This window comes from Lissotriton vulgaris, chromosome 9 (genome assembly GCF_964263255.1).
Source record: "Lissotriton vulgaris chromosome 9, aLisVul1.2, whole genome shotgun sequence".
NCBI lineage: Eukaryota > Metazoa > Chordata > Amphibia > Caudata > Salamandridae > Lissotriton > Lissotriton vulgaris.
Window position 1 is genome coordinate 1,223,598,530 of NC_141697.1, and position 10,514 is coordinate 1,223,609,043.

Genomic DNA, 10,514 nt, shown 5'->3' on the forward strand with positions numbered 1-10,514 from the left:
GAATAAACTGCGGGGGCGGGGGTTTACAGGGCCGCTTCGAACCACTCTGGATTTTCTTTTCTCGCCTTTAGGGGTAGGATTTAAAGTGCACTGCCAGTGGTAGGCCTTCTGACTTGGCCTCCACTTCTGTCACAAACACTCAACAACCACAGCCGCCACCCCCACCCCCCCCCTTCCCCGCTGAGGCCGCCGCATCAGGGCAAGTCAGGGGGCAAGCAAGGCGCTGCACGTTAAGAGCATTAAGGAAACGGTGGGCTTTGGAGGGGTGGGCCTTTAATCTTGGCACGTCACAAACAGGACTCCCTATACCGCTGTTTCTCAGGTAACCAAGTCATCAATAGTAACCCATTAACAGGATCTTCAGAAGGAGCGGCCCAATAGCACACAACCCATTTAAACTGCGGGGGGCGGGGGTTTACAGGGCCGCTTCGAACCACTCTGGATTATCTTTTCTCGCCTTTAGGGGTAGGATTTAAAGTGCACTGCCAGTGGTAGGCCTTCTTACTTGGCCTCCACTTCTGTCACAAACACTCAACAACCACAGCGTAAAAACAGTCAACAGCAAAATAAATGGCAGCAGTAATAAAGGGAGGGGCGCTGGAAAAAAAAGTGCACTCAAGACCAATTTAACAGCACCAAAAAGGGCGGCTTACAGAGCGTCATCGCAAACTGAACTACTCTAGCATTTGTTGCACGAGGTTGGACGGGGGGAGGGGGGGGGGGAGTGCGGTAAGGAACGGGAACACGGACATTATGGAGCTGGGGGGCCAGGGTCGAGTCTCGGCGTCGACAACATGAAAAGCATCGTACTTTCACCCGTGTCAGCGGGAGAGGGGGTGCGGGGGCGGGAACGGACACACGGAGCGGGAGGGGGGCGGGAACGGCCACACACTGACAGCGGAGGGGAGGGGGGAGCGGGAACAGACACACACGGACATAAGGCACAAAACCTAAAATACAAAGCACTCACGCAAGCAGGAAGGCGGGTGCCGGCTCAATGCCGGACCAGATTCGGGGGCGTTCTCGACGTCGCGTGATGTCGGCAAAAGCCAAAGAATCTCGGGAACGCCCCCGTGTCTGGTCCGGCATTGACGGACAGGCCCCTCGTCCAATGGCTAGGCTCCATTTATGGAGCCAGCCAATGAATGACGAGGGCCGACCCAAACCCACACACAGTACTCATTAGGTTTTTGCCTGCGCAAAAAAGATGCGCAGAGCGCATCTTTTTGGCGAGGCAAAACCTAAAAACAGCACCTACTTCTTACCATGTACTACAATTAGGTCAGGTACACTGGGGTAGAACTATTTAGAAGCATCAGGCGAGTATCCACTTTTTACCGTGTATTATTTATGTACGTTTATATGAATATATGTCATAGCTAAAAGACAATGCTACTGCAGTATTATTTCTTGTTACTGCTTACGCTGTACGTATTATATCTCGCATACTGTCTTGCGATTGTAACAGCTCATATCTCTTGCACGAGAAATAAGACTGTTCAATAAATCCTTTTATTGAAACGTCTATCTATTTCTGTGTAACTCTGAAGAAACTAAGCATGCATGCTTGACTGAGGGAAACTGTTATCCATTGTTTCAACGATTCCGAGACATGTTCCGATTCTAAGGGAAAAAAAATTGTCATGTTTATGCGGTTGTCAGAAACTACTCCCTTCTTGTTTATTCGAGAAGTTTCTAGTGACCTCTGAGTTAGCTGGCACACAAAGTAATTAAGTTTAATATACTTGCTAGAGGCATACTGACCTCAGTCCTATGCAACAACTATAGTGTATATTATTCCAATGTGCAGAACCTATAAGGGAAATAGGAAATACACTACAGTAGCCTGGACCTTGTGTGAAAATCATAGGGGGGGGGGGTTGCAGAGTTTTCATAGTAATGAAGCTTGATCTTATTAATTTGTACACTTGGGCATTCATTGATAACTTGAAGCCCATGGTGATTCCAAGGTTTCTTAATTTCTTCAATATTTCAGGAGGTAGCCCGAGATAGTCAGGCCAGATGGAAAGTGGGTCATAATCTTTTCAATTGCCACATGTGAGTATTTCTGTTTTAGAAGCATTCAATTTGAGATGACTCCATGTCGTCCACTGATCAACAGCTCTGAGGCAACTGAAGATTTGGGAGTTTCCAATGCCTTTGGGGTTTACCAGTTTAAGGAGTATTTGTGTGTTATCTGCATAGTTCTAGCATGTGAGGTGAAATTTATTGATCAGTGCCGGTAATGACTTTATGTAGATGTTGAAATGCATGGGTGAGATGATAGAGCCTTGAGGGACCCCTGCTTTTGTGAAGTACGGTTGGATATAAAGGTTGGAGAAAGGATGACATTTGTTCTGTTTTGAAGGTAGGTTGTGATCCAGTCAAAGGCAGTCCCCTCTATGGCAGCTTCGTAGAGTCTTTCGATTGGAGTGTCAGGGTCAACCATGTCAAAGGCAGCTGAGAGGTCCAAAAGGAGTAGTGCAGCAACCCTATGGTGGTCTACTGTGTTTTTAAGGTCATCCCAGATGGCGATGAGGGCAGATTCTTTGCCTCATCCTGGACAGAATCTTGTTTGAAGTCAGGAAGTATGGAGTTATCTTCAATGAATGGTGACATCTGGGCGAATTCTGCTCTTTCTATCAGTTTGCCCAGGAAAGGTCCATTTGTAATTAACCTGTGGCTGCTGGGGTCAAGCAGGTCCAGGTTAGTTTCCTTTAACAATGGATCGTATGTAAGCCTGTTTTTAGGTCTTCTGGAAAGATTCTCGTAGTTCAGGAATTATTGATGATTCTTCTTACTGGCGTGGCAGCAAAGGTAGTTAGAAGAATGTTCTTGAATATCTGTGGTGGACAAGGGTCAGAAGTACTGCCAGCAGGCCTGCTTGCTTTGACCAGATGTATACATTCACTATGTGATATATATTTGAAGAAATGGAGAGGCTGGGTTAGCCTGGTCTTGGAGGGCATTGTGCAAATAGGTTGATGATGTTGGTTTTCCTTTGCTTTAAATAGGAGTCCAACATGTCTGCTTTGGTTGTGCAATGATTTGCCAGTTTGTCTGTAAATTTTGGACTAATAGGATGAGTTCTTTCTATGTATTTGGGTTTTCAAAATTCAGTGAGAACTTTGCAAAATTCTTTATTTGCACATTTAGAATTTTTAATTCTGTCTAAATAGCTTTTTTTTATAGCTGACTTGTATAATCGATTAAGTTTATGTAGGTGAAGTTTATCGGGATTGCTCTTGGTTTTGAACCAGATGTGTTGCAGCTTTCTGATGTGCAGTTTTATCTTTTTAAGGTCTGTATTTCTCCATGGTGCCTGTTTTTTTGTCCTTTTTTGTTGTTCTGAGGGGTATTAGGCTTTTAAATGCTTCCAGTAGCCACTCATATAGTTGTTGATTGGAATTTATTGTGTATAGATCTGTGTTGGATGTTGTGTTTCGAAGTATTCAAAATTGAGATTCTTCTATGGTCGATAGGTCGATGCATGTAAGGTGGTTATAGATGTGTTGCTTTGGGTGTTTTATGTAGGAAAGCTAGCAAATGGTGGTATGATCATGTGACTGGAGTAATGGTTTGAAAGTTAACTAGTTCTGGATTTGCAAAAATGACATTTAGGAAGTGTCCAGAGATGTGTGTGGGATTTTGGACGATCTGATGTAGGTTCAGTGTGTCAAGGCCAGTGATGATGGTATTAGGATGGGGCACATTGGGTTTGTTAAACCAAATGTTGAGGTCACCGAGAATGCATAGGTTGGAGTGTAGTGTTATCAGGTTTGTAACCGTGTCAAAAAAATGTGTCTGGAACTTTGCATTGCTTGGTGGAGGTCTGTATAGGAGAAGGAAGTTACAGGAGTAAGTTAGTGTAGGGTCACATCTAGTGAAGAGAGCCTCATAATCTGGTACAGAAATGTCGTCAGCTTTAGTGAGATGTATTGCTTGCTTGAATATAACAGCTAATCCATCTCTCTTTTGCCTATACGATATTGTGTGATAGTTTGATAGCCTATGGGAATGGCTTCCTGCAACTCTAAAGCCATGTCATCTCCTAACCATGATTAAATAATGAAGATTAAGTCAGGCAGTGTGTCAGTGAGTAGGTCGTAGATGTGATGCTTGTTTCTACAGACTGGTGTAGCATTTATTAGTAGGCAGCTTAGAGACTGTGTTTTGGTGATAGTGTGACTTTGTTTTGTAGAAGACTGAGCAGTATTTTGTGGGCTTGTAGCAGGTGGGTCCTCAGTGTTGGTATTAGCTGTATGAGGATAGCAATTGTGCTGCTTTTCTATATCGTATTCCTCATTCGGTAGACTAAGAATGCATTTTGATGGGTCTGCTGTGTAGGTGGTGGAGATGGTGTTTGATAGTGAGTTTGTGAGCTGTGTTGTTTTTGTAGAGTAGCCTTTTTGTGTGGCATGTTGTTTATTTTGTTTGAGTTTGTTTAGGGTGGCAGGTGTATGAGTTAGGGGTGGTGCAACCTGTGGGTCATATTGTAAGGCTCTGAATGGTGCAAATGATGAGGGACGTTTGAATGAGAATTGCTGTGTTCGTGTATTTGGGTTAGGTGGGGGAAGAGAGAAAGGTTGGCTGAAAAGATGGGTTAGAATGTATATTATTTGTGTAGTCAAGAGGGTGGGAGTGGGTGTATGTTTCTAGTTTGCGATGGAAAGTATTACAGTAGCGTGTATGTGTGTTATGTATTGTTTTTGTGGAGAAGTGAGAGGAGATGATGATGATGTAGGTGTTTTCTGAGAAGGATTTGTATGTGAAGTATTGTTGGTGAGTGGAAGTTGAGTGGTAAAGGGGGTGGTGATATGTTTTGAAAAAAGTGTATGTTATGAGTTTGTGTTCGATTTGATAGCTGGAAGAGGTAATATGTGTGGTGGAGTGGAGTGTGAGGATTAGCAATAATTATGAATTAGTGCCCCCCCCCCCGGCCTCTGGCCATGGTGTCACTGTAGTTGCTGCACCAACTGAAGCTACACTCTGACGGAGGCGCGCACTGGAGACACCAGTAATGAGGTGCACTCTCTCCACACATGCATTATTCAGTTTGTCTGTGTGCAGTAGAGAGGGACTTGTCTTTTTATAGATAGACCTGCGGTAACGTGAGCTACAAGTATCAAGGCCAGGTCTGGGAGGAGAGAGCTCGTATTCCACATATTCAAGTACACAGAAGAGCCCAGACTGAAAGCAACTCTGTGCTGTTTAGTGTTAACTGTTAATGTCTTTGTGAGAACATAAGTTGTGATGAGACCATACAATAGCTGGAGGGACAGGGTGTGAGAGCTATATTATAGTCAACTTTCCCTGCACATCCCTCTGCAGGCAGCTAACCACGGACACCCAAATCTTAGGCGTAACGCAGGCCCTGTGGCCCATGGTGGCCCAACTTTTCAGGAGCCACTAACCCTGTGCAACCCAAGTCCAATGAATATGTGAGACTCCCTGACTCCTCTTTGTATTCTTAGGGGGCACTATCATTTTGTTTTATGCCACGGATCCAAGTATAATTACATGTATATGTACAAGTGGAATTCCTTGATCTACAAGTGTTTATTAAACACATAATTGAGATAACTACACAGAAAGGCAACTGCAGGGAACTCCACACCGCACATGAGTTGTTTCCATCCCACACATCTTAAGGCTAGTATCCCCTATGGGGAAATGCTCCGTCTGAGGAGAATGTGTAGTCGCCCCGAGAAAGTAGCTACAAGCCAGGAGGAGGCAACTGCTAGATTTTTGCAAAGAGGAGGAAAAGCTCTCTCCCATTTTGGTCCTCGATACTGGAATGAGCTTCCTATGTTCTTCAGACAGTGCTTGGACCATCTACAATTCAGGAAGCGGCTTAGGACCACTCTTTTCTGCGCCTGATCTTGCTGTAGCTGCATCACACCCTCACGGTCCGTCCTAACCGCAGAGATACCCCTTCGGATGTCGATTCAAGCCCTATATAAGAAAATAAATAAATAGGTTATAAACATTTTACTGTGGAGACTGCTGTGAAAAAGTCAAATCAGAAGAGCAGGGAGGCACTTGTTTTGATAGATGCCCTAAGACCCAAGACTCCACTACTAGATACATTTTTATGTTCAGTAAACAGGAGAGAAAATTAAGGGCTATCTTGAAAAAACACTGGTTTAGGAAGATCATTTATTAGGACCCACTCTTCTCAAGTCACTGTCTAATACATTTAGAAAGGCTCCCTCTATGATGCCTTGGTTAAAAGTAGCCCAGAATTGGTTGAGAGGAGAAATTGGTCACAACTGAGAAATGGTTTCTACAAGTGTAGGACTTGCAAATCTGGTAAAAAAAAAAAAAAAACAGAAAATATAACACACCATTCTGTGAGAGACCATAAAAGATTACTGGCATACTGAACTGTAATACTGAATATGCTGTGTACATTTCAGAATGTGATTGTAAATTAAAATATGTGGCAGGTATCAAGTTCGCAAAAAAAATTTGCAGCATCTAAGAGTCATTACCAATACTGATCAGTCTTACCCAGTGGCTCGGCATTTCGCTCAGTGTCACAACAGCAATCCCAATTGCACAAAATACTTTGTCATTGATTCAATTCCGAAATTGATTCAGGTGGGGAGGAGGGAAGGGGAGGCAATCGTGAGACGTTGCTAAGGCAATTGGAGACCAGATATATTTTGAACCTAGACTCCAAATCACCTGATGGATTAAATCAGGAATACGATCTTCATACATTCTTACACATTATTACCAAGGTAGCTTGATTTTAATATGGAAAGACTTATTTATGAGGGTAATAACTGAGCAGCCTTCCACCCCTTAAAGTCTTTTGTAGCTTATATTTTCACATCAGGCGTGTGCTTGGTTTTCAGGCAATTGCTTAGGATCAATTGAGATCATTTGTTAACATAGCAGCACATTTTTACACTTTAGTTCTTTATTTGGTCTTTGGGGTTTCTAATTATGTGGCTGTAATATTTTGTATACCTTTCACCATGTGTGTATACGGGATGCATGCCTTTGACGTTTGACCAGGCTATGTGAAGTACCTGTTTGGGTAACTATTGCTGAATTTTACAATTGCTCTTTTATCTACATCTAGTGATGTGCGGCAGCAATTAATAGTAATAGGATTTATTCTGTGATGCAATGGTTTGCACATCCAACGTGGATACACCTAAATAACTATTTGCCTTGCATTGCTATGCTAGGTTTAGCATTTAATAGGAATGGTATGTTCCATCTAATAAATGAGGGAAGCATGTGTTGATTTTAGGACACTTAAATGGATTTATTCAGTAATTTTATTTCCAATACCCAGTTTAATGAAGTGGAGTAATGAATTATGTGTCCTGTGTAGTTGCTGATTCTGTAATAACTTTTATAACAATTTGAGTATATTGCCTGAACTGCATGATAATTATATCACGATATGTTTGTTATTTTTTATTCTTTGTTTTGTAGGTCTACACATCATGTGATTAGCGTACAAGTGTGCTTCACTATCACGGCATGTATGTGAGGAAGGCCGGGAGTGGCCGAAAAGCGTCATGGTGGAAAATACTGCAATAAATCTGCAGAGAAAATGAAGTGGTGTCTTGGTGTGAACTACGGGGGTCTCGAGATCTATATCAATATATATATATATATATATATATAGCTATATGTATCAATATATATATATATATATCTATATATCTCCAGCACTCCACTGTCGCTGGCTCTTCCATTTTCGAAGAATGGAGCACGGACCACAACTATGGTGCATAAAATTTAATTTATTCACCCCAAGGTAAATCGGCCATTACGCGTCTCGGCTCCGGAGAGCCTTGATCACATGACATGCATGGAAGTCAGCTGACCATATTTATACCCATTTTTAAAACTTTTTTTCTAGAAGTGACAATGCAAAGAGTTTGTGTTTACAACCAGGCAAGCAGTACTCCTTGAGCATTTTAGTTTCAGATTGCCTGGGTCAAAAACATCAAAAATGCTTGTTACAATTTAACATTCATGTGCCATTTTGCTTTTTGTTCGTTTTTCAATAAGCATCATCATTGTATTGTGGTTTAAATACCAAAATAACAGTTCAACCTTTTTAGATTATCAACATACTAACTGTGTTTGAATCAACGTTAATAATAATTCGACCCCATGTGCAAAATTGTGCAAATTACATTACCTTAAATACATTTATAAATAGATTTTTAAATATCATATAATCTATAAAGGGCGGTGGGAATTTTAATTCAAGGTTTAAATACCAATTCCCTTCCTCAAATAACACATCTCATTTACTGATAGTTACATCATACAGAAATTCTCTCTCTCTCCCTCTCATATATATATATATATATATATATATATATATATATATATATATATATATATATATATATCTGAAGCAAAAGCACTGGGGCTCAGGAGGGATACACGACCATGGTCCGCCATCCGGCCGTCACATGCAGCCTGCCGTTACCTTAGTGTAAATTCATTTTCTGTGCCGACGCGTTTCAGGGCTCAACACCCCTTCTTCTTGGGCAAACATAAAAAGCACGCCTGAGCCCTGCATCACTCGTTCTCTGACTTTATTGATACCTTCCCCGCCTCCCATGGGCGTGTTCTCATCGCACTGTCCTCTGGTGCTTTCTGGGGGATGGAGTTCGCGATGCAGGTAAGTCTCCTTTAAGTAAGTTCTGGCGTGGTTCTTAAAATCCGTTTTAAGCATTAGGTCTCTGAGTGAGTCACTGTTAGGCGCGGGCAGGCTCAATCTGCATTTGGAACATGGTGCTAGTTTGTCCTGGTAAGTTCAAACAACTGCCTCGCATAGCCTGTGTTGTTCGTCTTCACCTGCTATGGATGGTTCTCCTCCCCACGGCCAGGCACCGTGTTGAAATATCTGAAGCAAACGCACTGGGGCTCAGGAGGGATACACGACCATGGTCCGCCATCCGGCCGTCACATGCAGCCTGCCGTTACCTTAGTGTAAATTCATTTTCTGTGCCGACGCGTTTCAGGGCTCAACACCCCTTCTTCTTGGGCAAACATAAAAAGCACGCCTCAGCCCTGCATCACTCGTTCTCTGACTTTATTGATACCTTCCCCGCCTCCCATGGGCGTGTTCTCATCGCACTGTCCTCTGGTGCATTCTGGGGGATGGAGTTCGCGATGCAGGTAAGTCTCCTTTAAGTAAGTTCTGGCGTGGTTCTTAAAATCCGTTTTAAGCATTAGGTCTCTGAGTGAGTCACTGTTAGGCGCGGGCAGGCTCAATCTGCATTTGGAACATGGTGCTAGTTTGTCCTGGTAAGTTCAAACAACTGCCTCGCATAGCCTGTGTTGTTCGTCTTCACCTGCTATGGATGGTTCTCCTCCCCACGGCCAGGCACCGTGTTGAAATATCTGAAGCAAACGCACTGGGGCTCAGGAGGGATACACGACCATGGTCCGCCATCCGGCCGTCACATGCAGCCTGCCGTTACCTTAGTGTAAATTCATTTTCTGTGCCAACGCGTTTCAGGGCTCAACACCCCTTCTTCTTGGGCAAACATAAAAAGCACGCCTGAGCCCTGCATCACTCGTTCTCTGACTTTATTGATACCTTCCCCGCCTCCCATGGGCGTGTTCTCATCGCACTGTCCTCTGGTGCATTCTGGGGGATGGAGTTCGCGATGCAGGTACGTCTCCTTTAAGTAAGTTCTGGCGTGGTTCTTAAAATCCGTTTTAAGCATTAGGTCTCTGAGTGAGTCACTGTTAGGCGCGGGCAGGCTCAATCTGCATTTGGAACATGGTGCTAGTTTGTCCTGGTAAGTTCAAACAACTGCCTCGCATAGCCTGTGTTGTTCGTCTTCACCTGCTATGGATGGTTCTCCTCCCCACGGCCAGGCACCGTGTTGAAATATCTGAAGCAAACGCACTGGGGCTCAGGAGGGGTACACGACCATGGTCCGCCATCCGGCCGTCACATGCAGCCTGCCGTTACCTTAGTGTAAATTCATTTTCTGTGCCGACGCGTTTCAGGGCTCAACACCCCTTCTTCTTGGGCAAACATAAAAAGCACGCCTGAGCCCTGCATCACTCGTTCTCTGACTTTATTGATACCTTCCCCGCCTCCCATGGGCGTGTTCTCATCGCACTGTCCTCTGGTGCATTCTGGGGGATGGAGTTCGCGATGCAGGTAAGTCTCCTTTAAGTAAGTTCTGGCGTGGTTCTTAAAATCCGTTTTAAGCATTAGGTCTCTGAGTGAGTCACTGTTAGGCGCGGGCAGGCTCAATCTGCATTTGGAACATGGTGCTAGTTTGTCCTGGTAAGTTCAAACAACTGCCTCGCATAGCCTGTGTTGTTCGTCTTCACCTGCTATGGATGGTTCTCCTCCCCACGGCCAGGCACCGTGTTGAAATATCTGAAGCAAACGCACTGGGGCTCAGGAGGGATACACGACCATGGTCCGCCATCCGGCCGTCACATGCAGCCTGCCGTTACCTTAGTGTAAATTCATTTTCTGTGCCGACGCGTTTCAGGGCTCA